We start from the raw sequence: 13,724 nt of genomic DNA, 5'->3' as shown, positions 1-13,724 counted from the left end.
TTTAATAAAAAGAAAAAAGGAAAAAAGTTATAACTAATATAAGAAAAACTATATACAAAAGTACAATAACTATATACAACATATACAAGCAATAAATACCTAAAAAAATGTCTAGTCCATTTGCATTTGACAAATTCAGAGAAAATATTCCATTATCTATTTTGGTAAGTCCAAAATGTACCTGATTCACTTTCTATCCTAACTTATATTACTAACAGAACTATCTTATACCATCTTAAAAATTTATGCACTTACACCTCTTTAGTGAGTTTCTTTTCTGAAATTCTTAACAAGGAAAACTATAACTATCTAATGTTCAACTATAACTAACTAATCTTCAACTCCCTCAGAGACCCAAGAAGGAAATATTACCTAACAAAAATAAAAACAGGAAGTGCACGCAAACAGCTTCCAAAAAAAATGTGAGTTGACAGAAACAGCCAGCAGCCTGGACAGTCACCCAAGGTTTCTCCATAGCGTTGGGGCATCATCTTCAGCCTGTAGGCTTAGCATATCTGACAGACTCATTTGTGAAGTAGGATGTACACAAGGTTAACAGTTCGACCTCACATTTAGTGAGAGCAGTCCATGTACCAGAAACACCTGAATTCCACTATGTCATGTCATGATTCAGGATTTTAAATTCAGGAAATTGTTGATGTTTTTTATTTTTTGAATTCAGCTGTCCATTCTACTTGGTTTGTGTGTGTGTGGCTTCATCTCGGCATCCCGTTCTTCTCTGCATCCCTTTCTTCTCAGCTTGTGGGTGGCTTCAACTCTTTTATTAAATGCCAGTCTACCATTGAGAAGTTAGACTCCATCAGCTCAGTTATTCTTTCAAGAATAACTATTTCAGCTGCTGTTCCCCTGCACACCAGAAGCCATCGGCCCACTGCCTGTTCAGCTGCCTTTGAAGAAGAGGTCACTGTACCTTTTCCAGATTGCAAAGGCCACTTCAGGGATGGTGCCATATTGTCCTGGCCTCAGAAGATGCCTTTTGTTAAAGCCACAACCACACTTGTCTTGGCAAGAATCAGTAGTCCTTTGTTTCGTGTCCTGTCTGTCCATTTTGTCCTGTTTGTCAGCAGTTGATTCGAGGATACTTTGTTGTCCAGTGGCTAACTTTTGCCACAATGAAAGTTAACTCCATATGCAATTTTTCCAATGTCCATATTTTCTCTGAAGTAGATTGGTACTGCCAGGAGTCGACATGTCTCATAGTCATAAAAAAAAGAAAAATTTTCTAAGTTATTAAAACACTTTAAATGACATATTCTGTAGATCTCTGAAAGCTTTGAAGATGACCTGTCTATCTAAAATATACCTGCTTGATCTTAAAAACATACCTAATATGACTACAAGTTTGATTGTAATGTCTAGCTACTAACTTTCATTTCTTTATATCCTAATAGTTGGTAATAATAACATTCAAGGATCAGCAAATTGCATTACATTGTTAAATAAATGGTATAAGTACAATATCTTGAACAAGATTAGAAATATATGTATAGCATTTTCTAACAATATCAATCTCAATATATATAATTTGTATACAATATGCAAAAATCCAATCCAATGTAAAGTATTTAAAACTAGTAATTATCTTTTAAAAGTAGATTCAATAATCTTTTTATCTATATCGTATCTATATCTTCTCTTTATTTTTCCAAGTAGATTCAATAATCTACCTTCTATTCTATCATTTCTATCTTTTTTTTAAAACAAGAACCTTAAATCTAATCTCCTTTGCTTAGCCCTTTTCCTAACCCTTAACAACAACTTGCAACCAACCCTCCTAAACAATGAAAATTATCCCAGACCCAAAACCCATTAAAAAGACCAAAAAACCACCCGCCCACACCACCTCTTCGGGAATGGTGGTGTCATATTCTTAAAATTGCTTCCTGCTGGGTATGGGCAAAGGTATCTTTATTCTGAAAAGAAAAATTTTGGGTTAATAGTCAAATTCTAGGAAAGGTAGCTATATCCTTTGTTGTCCAGTCTGTGCATAATGCCAAAGTTCAGGGTTTATCTCAAGTCCTTATTCAAGTAGTCTTTGAAACTGGATCATCTCAGCTAACCATCTCAAAATTGCTCTGAGCACTTTGTAGTCCAAAGCTGATCTGTAGATGATGTTTGTCAGCTTAGTGATATTATTATTGTCCACGTGGAATTATTGTTGTTGTGGGACCCCATCTTCTTCCTGGAGACTTCAGTTGATGTTAGGCCTGGCCATGATTTCCTGCAGAAAACTAATAAGAGACTCGAACACAACGACATGTATAGGCAGCTAATTGAAGCCTTTTTTTTTCTAGAATTAGTTAGTATTCTATATGACCATTATTATCTTAACAAAGTTTAAAATATATATATATATATATACATTAACCTTGTAATTTTTGATATAAAATTCATACTTTAAGAAAAGTTTAAAGAATCAGAATAGAATCAAAGAATTGAGATTAGTAGTAATAGAATAGTCCCTTAATTAATTTGGTTTTTCTCCTGTCCCATATCAGAAGATGACTCTTTCTTCTGGCATGATACAGGGAGTTTGCATTTTCTTTTTAACAACATGCTTGAGTTTAAAGAAGGAAAGAGCTGTTCTCCAACTCCAAAGTCAGCTTCAAATTTTAATTGAACTGGGACTACAAGAAGATCAATAGTGTTAAATGTCTTTAGAGAAGAGAAGAAACAAACATTTAGGAAGACTTATAAAATTTTATAGATGATATACCAATAGGCCATTTTACTCTTTTTCTTGGGACAGATGATTTGTCCTTTTTCTTCAGTTGTCCAGTGTTCTTCAGATTCCTTAGCCTTCTTTCTCCTAAAAGACAAAAACAAAAACCTTTCCCCAAGACTAATTCTGGGGAGGTTCCTGTAGCTAGAGTTTTCCTGCCTGGCCCACAGTCAGGACAAATCTCTGTCACCCGCCAGTCCCACAGCCTTTCAGACCCAACCAAGTAAACACAGAGACTTACATTGTTTACAAACTGTATGGCCGTGGCAGGCTTCTTGCTAACTGTTCTTACAGCTTAAATTAATCCATTTCCCTTAATCTATACCTTGCCACATGGCTCGTGGCTTACCAGCATCTTCACATGCTGTTTCTCATCATGGCGGCTGGCAGTGTCTCTCTGACTCAGCCTTCCACTTCCCAGCTTTATTCTCCTCCTTGTCCCACCTATATTTCCTTCCTGGCCACTGACCAATCAGTGATTTATTTATTGACCAATCAGCAGCACACTTGACATACAGACCATCCCACAGCAGGTTCCCTTTTGGCAAGTTATATCTTATTAAATTAAAAGGCATGTGTTAATGGTATAAGTTAGTTTAAATTGAATGGTCATGCTGGTTGATGAACTATCACCTCTTCTAATTAAGAGGTCTCTCTTGTTCAAATCGAACCTTTATCAATTTTGATGGCATCCACAGCTTATCTTGTCCTGTAGAAACAAAAGCAAAACCTCGTCCCCAACGTAACACATATCCTGGTTTCCATTCTGAGGTCAACACATTCATAATGTATATAGGCTGATTTAATTCTGTAGTTTTTTCTATTATCCAATGTCTCTCTGCAGCTGTTGTTCCTTTTTCATTAGCATTGAGAAAATTCAAAGTTAATAGAGCATTATGCAGTCTATTTCTGGGGGGTTTTGTTACCCCTTTCTGTTTATTTAGCATATCCTTTAGAGTTCTACTTGATCTTTCTATAACTGCTTGGCCTGTAGGATTATGTGGTATACCTGTAATATGCTTTATATTGTAATAAGCAAAAAACTGTTTCATTTTAACAGAGACATATGCTGGAGCATTGTCAGTTTTAATTTGTGCAGGTATACCCATGATGGCCTGTAGCTAGAGTTTTCCTGCCTGGCCCACAGTCAGGACAAACTCTCTCACCTGCCAGTCCCACAGTCACTCAGACCCGACCAAGTAAACACAGACACTTATATTGGTTACAAACTGTATGGCCGTGGCAGGCTTCTTGCTAACTGTTCTTACAGCTTAAATTAATCCATTTCTATTAATCTATACCTTGCCACGTGGCTTGTGGCTTACCGGTACTTTACATCTTCCTTGTCCTGATGGCGGCTCGCAGTGTCTCCCTCACCCAGCTTCCTGTTCTCTCCATTCTCCTCTCTGTTAGTCCCGCCTATACTTCCTGCCTGGCCACTGACCAATCAGTGATTTATTCATTGACCAATCAGCAACACATTTGACATACAGACCATCCCACAGCAATGGCCATAACTTCTAGCAAATGAGTGATTACAGAATCAGCTTTTTCAGAACTCAAAGAAGTTGCCCATTGAAATCCTGAATAAGTATCAATGGTATGGTGTACGTATTTTAATTTTCCAAATTCTGCGAAGTGAAACACGTCCATCTGCCAGATTTCATTCCTCTGAGTACCCTTTGGGTTACATCCTGCTGGTAATGGCGTCTGATTATAAAAGGAACAAGTAGGACATTTCCTTACAATTTCCTTGGCTTGTTGCCAGGTTATGGAAAAATCCTTTTTTAAACCTTTATTATTGACATGATGTTTTTTATGAAATTCTGAGGCCACCAGCACATTTCCTATCAATAATTTATCAATCTTAACATTACCTTGTGCTAGAGGGCCTGGCAGACCAGTATGGGATCAGATGTGAGTTATATATAAAGGATGACTCCTTTTCCTGATTGTATCTTATAACTGAATAAATAGTGAAGTTAATTCTGAAGCATCAGGGATAAATTCTGCAGTCTCAATATGTAATACCACTCTTTCAGCATACTGAGAGTCAGTAACTATGTTGAGAGGTTCTGAAAAAATCCATTAATACCAACAGAATAGCATACAATTCTGATTTTTGAACTGAATTATAAGGATTTTGAACCACTTTACTTAAATTTTCTGATTTATAACCTGCCTTTCTTTGTTTGTTTGCTTCTGTATAAAATGTATGAACTCCAGATATGGGTTTTTCCCATACAATTCGAGGCAAAATCCAATCAGCTCTCTTTATGAGATCAATTCTATCACTTTTGGGATAATTGCTGTTAATTTCTGCCAAAAAACTACTGGAAGCTCTTTGCCAAGGTTCACTTTCTGTCCATAATTTTTCAATGTCCTTCTTAGTTAAAGGTACGACAATTTCTGCTGGGTCTATTCCTGCTAATTGACAAAGTCTCAATTTTCCTTTCCAAATCAAGTCAGAGATTTTTTCCACATAAGTTTTTAATTTTTTATTCAGTTTATTTGGTAAAAATATCCATTCCAATGTAATATCTTCCCTCTGCATTAATATTCCTGTAGGAGAATGCCTAGAGGGTAAAATAACCAAAACGCAATCAAGCTTTGGATCAATACGATTCACGTGTCCTTCATGTACTTTCTTTTCTACCAAGGCCAATTCTTTCTCAGCTTCAGGTGATAATTCTCTTGGACTATTTAAGTCCTTGTCACCTTCTAAGGTTTTGAAAAAAATATTGTTCATCATTTTTTACCCCAACAATAGTTCATAGATGAGAAATGTTTCCAAATAATCTTTGAAAGTCGTTAAGAGCCTGTAGTCAATCTCTACTAATTTGCATTTTTGGGAGTCTAATTTTTTTGTAGACCTATTTTATATCCTAAATAATTAATAGAATCTCCTCTTTGTATCTTTTCAGGAGCAATTTGTAATCCCCAGCAAGGCAAAATTTTCTTTACTTCTTCAAACATTCTTTCTAAAGTATCTGCATTTGAGTCAGCTAGGAAAATATCATCCATATAATGATAAATTATAGATTTAGGAATTTTTTATGTATCATTTCCAATGGTGGTTGTACAAAATATTGGCACAGAGTTGAGCTATTCAATATTCCCTGTGGCAGGACCCTCCATTGATATCTCTTAACTGGTTGAGAATTATTATAAGTAGGCACCGTGAAAGCAATTTTTTCTTTGTCTTTTTCTTATAAGGGTATTGAAAAGAAACAGTCTTTTAAAACAATAACTATAAGATGCCATCCTTTTGGTAACAGAGTAGGCAAAGGAATTCCAGATTGTAGAGAGCCCATTGGCTGAATTACTTTGTTAATTGCTCTAAGGTCTGTTACCATTCTCCATTTACCAGATACATACAGGAGAATTCCAAGGGCTGGTTGATTCAATATGCTGAGCATTTAACTGCTCTTCTACCAGCTCTTCTAAAGCCTGGATTTTCTCTATTGTTAAAGGCCATTGATGAACCCATACATAGACAATGCCACCAGCAGACAAAATGTGGTCCCAAAATATAGAGAGAATGTAGATGAGAGGAAACAAGGATGAGCTAGAGCAGAATAGTGATGCTAAACGTCAGAATCTCTGGGAGGGAAGGCTGCCAGTGCCCTCCCACTGTGTGTGTGTGTGTGTGTGTGTGTGTGTGTGTGTGTGTGTGTGTGTGTATACATACGTGGATGTATGTGCATTTGTGTGCACATGCATACTGCAGGCCATAGGTCAACCTTAGGTGTTAGTCCCTAGAAGCCATCAGCCTTGTTTGTTTGTTTGTTTGTTTGTTTGTTTGTTTGTTTTGAGACAGGGTCTTTCATTGGCCTGGAGCTCACTGAGTAGCTGGGCTGCCCAGCCAATGAAGCCTAAGAGTCACCCTGTCTCTGCCTCTCCCTCACTGGGATTACAAGTACATGCCATCACCATGCCCTCTATCATATGGCTGCTGGGGATAGACACCAGGACCTTGTGTTTGCACAGCCAGCATTTTACCAACTGGGCTATCTCCCCAGCTTCCCGAATGACACCTTGAATGGTGACATCCCAAGGCACTGAGGGGGCAAGAGGCAGCATCAGCCAAGCCAGGGTGCAGTAGGAAACTTGCTTACACAGCCATGTGCCCAGCGGTCCTCCTTCCCCGTCTGCAGAGAAATCATACACTCAGAATCAGGAAGAGATTCTATGGCCTTGAAAGCTGGGAGGAAAGGAAAAGGGAGATGCACCAAGGAAGTCATTAGGGTGCAGCTTTTTGAAACTCCTCTGGTGGGCGAAACACCCTCTTCCACAGACATTCTGCCCTGGCCTGATCGACTCCTTTCTGTCTTCCTGCCTTCCTTCTTCACTGGTGGCAGCTGCCATTGGGATGGCTGTGTGTGGGAAAGCAAGTCCAAGGTGTGAGCGAGCGCTGGGGTCCTGCAGGCCAGGAGGAAGTTCAGAGAACCCTTCAGTGAAATCAAGTCACGGGCAGGCTCTGCTCCAGCACCTGTTTTTCATTCTGCCTATTTCTCCAAATGTTCGTTTACATAACAACCCCAAACTCCAGCAGCCAGAGGGCTAGTTTGACTCAGAGCTGTTGTCATGTGCAGCCCAGGGGTGCCCTGCTTCACTGGGCCTGCGTCATGTGCCCTCTGAATGCCCCTGTGCAAGTTCGCACTCCCAAGGAAGGAGAAAGGGGCGATCAAGAGAATGGTGAGAGCTTCTATTCAGACTGCACTCTGGTACCCAGGGCCACTCCCTCCCACACAGCTCTGAGTCCCTTTGGGGATATCCAGTCTTCCTCTCATCCTCCTGAGAGCAGAGCCATGAATAGTGACATACTCACTGTGACAGAAGAGTTCACAGGGGTCACTGATGCAGCATCGCTCACGGAGCCACAGTGTTTAAACTGATGTCTCATGGCCAATCAGTGTCCATGGATACAGAATGATGGCCGAGTTCAGATAAAAGAGGAGGGCTCAGGCCTCCCCATGTACTGTTCTCACTCCCAAAAACATTTATGTTAGGTCTGCTTGAGTTAATCTGTCATTAGAGACAGCAATTACTAAAGCTGGGCCTCATGGCGCAAGCCTAGAATCAAGGTCATCCTTAGCTACCTAGCAAGTTCAAGGCCAGTTTGGAATACATTCGGTCCTGTTTCAAAAGCACCAAAAAACGAAAGAAAGCAAGGAAAATGACCAACTTCTTAGTATAAAGTCACTTCCTACGGCAACCCTTCACCCAGCACAACACATCAGGATCTAGTTGGGAAGAGGGGTGTCCAGCTCTAAATGAGCCAAGGCTTTGGATCATGACATGTGTGATCAGTGGTTCTAACCCTAGGGGTCGTACCTGGAATGGCATCACTATTCAGCTAAAGTCAAGAACCCCAGACACAGGACTCCATCTCCAAAGTCCAGGCTTCCGTATTCCACCCAAAAGGCCTCAGAGAGTCTCGGATTCATGAAGGTGCTATGATGGGTCAGCCAGGCCCGTGACTCGCGCAGAGTACGGGAGCTGGCAGAGGTGCTCGGACTGTAGCCTGCTCAGAAGAACCATCTCCCCTTCTAGACTGGGGACAGCCTAAAGAGAGCAGGTGAGCGTACTCAAGACTGCAGTCCTGTACTGGACCTGTCTGTGTTTTCTGGAAGACCAGCTTCGCCTCCCGTCTGTGAAGCCTGGTGTACACACTTCTTTTCTTTTTGCTATGGTAAAACACCCAACAAGGGCCACTGAAGGAAGGAAGGCATTCTTTTGGTTCACAGTTCAAGGGTACAGTCCATCGTGGCAGAGAAGACAGGGCGCAGCAGTGTGAGGAAGCTGGTCACAGAGAGAGGTGAACACAGACCTCAGCTCACTTTGTCTGTTATTCTCAGCCCCAGCTCCCATCCCATGGATTGGCGCCGCCCTTATGGGGGGGGGGGGCACTTCACTGGACAGCGAAACCTTTGTAGAAGTAGCCTCATGACTCACAGAGCTGGGTTTCCATGGTAATTTTTAATCCTGTCGAGGCCACAGTCAAGTTTTACCTGCACACTTCTTGGTCATGTATGTATCTCCTGTCTCAGCCTTTTCCTGCCCTCATCCTTGTTGGGGATCTCCAGCTCCCTGGAGCTGCGCTCTCCAGACCCCGCCCCTCAGAAAGCCCGCCAAGGGTCAGCCCCTCCCCCAGGGCTGCTCAAGACCACGCCTACAGGGTATTTGGGACCTGATCGCCAGACCTCTCCTACCTTCCCTAGAGTCATCCAGGAGTTGCTTTGCTCTGTTTATTAAACTTGGACTTATTAATTTGGCTTGATTGGCCTATTGCATCGGTGGTGGAGGACACCCAATAACCAGGGACCCAATACTTACCAGTCCTAATGATGGCTTTCTACTGGCGATCCTCGCCAGAAGTGCTGACAGGAAACTCAGGTTCCCCAGTTCTAGACCACCCTACTTTGACCCAAATAGTTAGAGTGCAAGATCCTATTATCAGGAGGCTGAGCTCTGAATAGTTGTCACACAATCGTGGTGGCCCCCAAACCGTATGTATTCACAGAGTAATATCTTTATATTTCAAAACGTATCAGGGATTATTCAATCCGAACTCAGTAACTTTATTTTCAGGTAACTTGAGACTCTAAATATTTAAGCTCACTCAGTTTTATACAATAAAACTGAATCTGGGAGTTTATTTGTCCTTTGAACTCTGTTCAGTGCACAGGATTTCACAGCACTTTTCCACACAGCCCTGACAGGGACCCAAGGCAGTCCTTCCTCTCAGGAGCTGTGTGTCCTGAGTGCTTTCCCAGCACTTGAGATAGTGAGTGGGAAAGGGAATCCTGTCTGTATTACAGGCTGCCACTTCCCCCAAAAGCATTGGGATTCACTTGAGAGTGGAAATACCAACTTCTCTGTCACTTTTCACTATTTACAGGGGAAAAAATCCTTTTTCTTCTTACTTGGCAGGAAAAGTAGTCCAATTTGCTTAAATGGCACCAAATATAAGCTCATGTCTGCAAAGTGCAGCCATTTGTTTTGGTAAGAGATTCTGATTAGGACTGTCCCTGGATGCAAACAAAAGCCCCCCAGGAATATGCATGGAAAGTGCCTGCCTCTCCAAATGCTTTGATGTGCTTATGAACTCCAGGACCCATCAGAGCTCCAAGCCCAAATGATTCAGGTTAAAATGGAAGGGGGAGTTTAATTATTGCAGCTCTGTAATAATGGATGTGCATAATAATTTAGAAATACTAAAGGGAATTCTTTTTTGTTTGGTCAATTTTGTTGTTTGTTTGTTTATTTGTTTGTTTGTTTGTTTGAGGGTTTCTCTGTGTAGCCTGGCCATCCTGGAACTTGCTCTATAAACCAGACTGGTCTCAAATTTAGAGATCTCTGCCTCCTGAGTGCTGGGATTAAATGCGTGTGCCACCACTGCCCAACCTAAAGAGAGACATAAAAATGCAGGAAAGACTTGGAGGGATCCTCAGTGAGAAAGAGCACTTGCTGTGCAAGCATAGGGACCGGAAAAAAAAGGCCAGGCTTGACCACACACTCCTGTAGCCCCAGTGCCACCGATGAGTACAAGGCAGAGACAGGAAGATCACTGAGTCTCACAGCTGCCAGGCTAGTCTAGATTCAGCCAGAGAGCCTGCCTCAGGGGAGTAGGGTGGAGATCTACACAACAGGACACCTGATGTGCTCCTCTAGCCCTGTGCACATGCACAAATTCACACATCTACACACACACACACACACACACACACACACACACACACACACCACCCTCAAATTTTTCTAAAAGTGCAGGAAGGTCCGCCAACCTACATAAATATTGATTCTTGAGAACAATTATATAATAATGCCAACTAGCTAGCTACTCAAGTTCCAGAACAGTGAGAGATGCTTTCTCCAAAAAGCAGGTGAATAGAGTCAGGAAAATGACACCCATCCTTGTCCTTTGCCCTCTGTATACTTGCACACACATTTGAGCATGCACTCACTCCCTTCACACACATGTGCACCTACATACACACATATACAAAATTATCATACTAGTTTTTATACTATCAAAAACATCATTAACCTCAGAATAAGCCCAGCAAAATATAAGCTCAAATGTCTACATTGATAATTTTAAAATATTATTAATGACAAGTACCTCAGAATAAGCCCAGCAAAATATGAGCTCAAATTTCTACACTGATAATTTTAAAATATTATTAATGACAAGTAAGGAAAACTTAAGAAAATGAGGGACATATTAAATTCATAAACTGTAAGATTCACTATTAGAGGTATGTTTATTTTCTTTCCAATTTGATTTAATTAGATGACATTCTGATTAAATTAACCTAACTTCAATTACAGTTTTATTTTGCTTGGTTTTAGTGGGAATGTAACTAGTTCTAAAATGACTGAGAAAGTCCAAGGGCCTTCAAAAGCCAAGGAGTCTTAAGGGACAGAGTCAATAGCACTACTGAATATCAGCTACAACGGTTCAGATATGTGGAGGCTTGGGTAAAGCATCAGCTTGCTAGAGTAGAAGCAGAGGGCTCCCAAACAGAACCAAACATAAACACTGGACTACAATGGAGGTCATGATGAAGAACACTGGGGAAAGATGTTCCCAATAAATGGTGCAGGTCAATCTGTATGGAAACAAAGATTTTTGACCCTTTCTTCAAGGTCAACATTGGTAGTTGCTTATTTAGCAAGTTAGAGAAGAAATCCCAAAAGGATTTGTAAACTTAGCCACAGTTACCACACCACTTGGAGCCTGGCCATCACGGCCTCCCCTTGTCCCACCCTCCCTGCAGACTCAGAAGCTGCTGGAAGAGAAGGACAGGCTTGGAAAGTCAGCACTCGTGAAGGTCAGGCAGTCCCAGTGCAAGAGCCCTGACCTGGTGAGATCAAGTGGACTAGGAAATAGCCAGACCACCGCCTAGAAGTGTAGGAAGAAGCACAGGCAGAGTCGAGGGGCCAGTGTCCCCTGAGTCCCCTTAGCACTTGAGTCTTCCCAGACGTTGGTCCTCCAAAGACCTACTATTGTTCTTCTCCGGCCACTGTGTGTTCTTTTCTGTCTTGGTTTCTCCGACCTCTTAACCCTTGTTTTCTACCCACAGTTCTAGTGAGATAAGTTGCTTCACACAGTCCTCACATGACCTATAGCAAAACTAATAGCTTCCATTCGCTCTGAGGATGCTGGATGTCCAGAGCGTTGTGTGTGATATATTCTTCCCAATTCTTCTAACAGCCCTACAAGACAGGCGTTTATTGTTCCCGTTGATTAAAGAAGAGAGTAGAAGAAGACTTGCCCAATTCTATCAGGCAAGCAAATAGTTTTTTTAAAAGGGGAGAAAGTGGGCAGGAAGGTTTTGTTTTGTTTTGTTTTGCTTTTTACCTTTTTATATTTCTGTGACAAAGTACCTGAAAAGGTGACTTAAGATAGGAAAGTTTGTTTGTGTTTGTGATTTGAAGGGATAGTGTCCATTATGGTGTGTAAGCATGGTGGAGCGTGAAGGATAGCATCCGTTGTGGTGTGTAAGCATGGTGGAGCGTGAGGGATAGCATCTGTTGTGGTGTGTAAGCATGGTGGAGCGTGAGGGATAGCATCCGTTGTGGTGTGTAAGCATGGTGGAGCATGAGGCACCGGCTCCCACTGCATCAACAGTCGGAAAGCCGAGAGACATGAATGCTGGTGCACAGCTTGCATTCTTTCTGACTCTGACCTTGCAGGTAAGGTAGTGTGTGCTGGTTGTAGGGCCCTCCGCTGCAGACTGCTGAGCTCAGCCTAGGTGATCCTGATCTATTAGGGAGGAGTCCTCACCGGAGGCTAGCTGCTAGGAAGCACTCTGCCTCCATAATCAGTAACGTGGGGGGAGTCACAGTCTCTCTGTATCATTAACCGATCCCACAAGGTCCCACAGTATTTGTTCACAGACAGGTTCCAGGCTGCAAAGGCCTCCTGGCTCATCCCAGACTGCCAAACAGGCCAACAAACACAGACGCCCCAAAGAACATTCCCAGGGTCACCTTCATTCCTCTTTGCTCCTTCCTCCACTGCCTGTCACGCTGACACTCAGGCTACAACCCTTCACCTTTCACCAAGTCCTTCCCACCAGGCAAGACGCACCATTCTGCAATTTCCAGCTGTCTGAGAGCTACAGGGAGGGATGGTGGAAGGGGAGCCTTGGGACAGACCTGTGACCTCTGACCTGACAACCATGTCCTCATCTGAACAGGAGCCACTGAGCGCCAGAAGCCTCAAGGCTGACTCTTAGCTGGAATGTCCCCACATCACCTCCGTCTTGCTCCTGGTTGTTCTCAATAAGGATATCAGGGATCTGGCCTTGCTTCTCTTGCCTAAGAACTAAATCTGAAGGTGGGCAGAGTCTCGGCCTTGAAGGCCACCAGAGTGTGAGGCGGAAGTGTGTCAGATGAAACCTTCAGTTCAGTGCTTATGTGCCCTACAACCTACTAAGTGATCATCAAACTTACTAGTTGAAAATGTGATCGTAATAACCATTTGTTACCCCCTTTCCAGGTACACCCAGCCTTGTGTACTGTGCTAACAAGCGTTGCTAGTGTTCTTTATCCGAATCCTCCTAATATCCCTGCAGTCATGATTACCGAACCACTTCACTGACAAGAACACAGAAGCTTAAAAAGATTAGAGAGAAGCAGGCAGTGGTGGCGCCGTCTTTAATCCCAGCACTCGGGAGGCAGAGGCAGGTGGATCTCTGTGAGTTCAAGGCCAGCCTGGTCTACAGAGCAAGTTCCAGGGCAGCCAGGGCTACACATAGAAACCCTGTCTAGAAAGAAAAAAAATAGACTAAATAGATTGTCCAAGTTCACATAGATAGCCAATGCAGGTTCAAATCTGCATGTGCCAAAGTTGTGACCATCAGTCCGACACTGAGTGCATGTTACAGCAGACTGCCTGAAATCAATCTCTCTTTTTGTTTTTTGTTTTGTTTTGTTTTGTTTTTTCGAGACAGGGTTTCTCTGTGTA

The sequence above is a fragment of the Peromyscus californicus genome, unplaced genomic scaffold (genome assembly GCF_007827085.1).
Source record: "Peromyscus californicus insignis strain IS unplaced genomic scaffold, ASM782708v3 Scaffold_8__1_contigs__length_139910024, whole genome shotgun sequence".
NCBI classification, from domain to species: domain Eukaryota; kingdom Metazoa; phylum Chordata; class Mammalia; order Rodentia; family Cricetidae; genus Peromyscus; species Peromyscus californicus.
Note: the sequence above shows the minus strand (reverse complement) of the source record.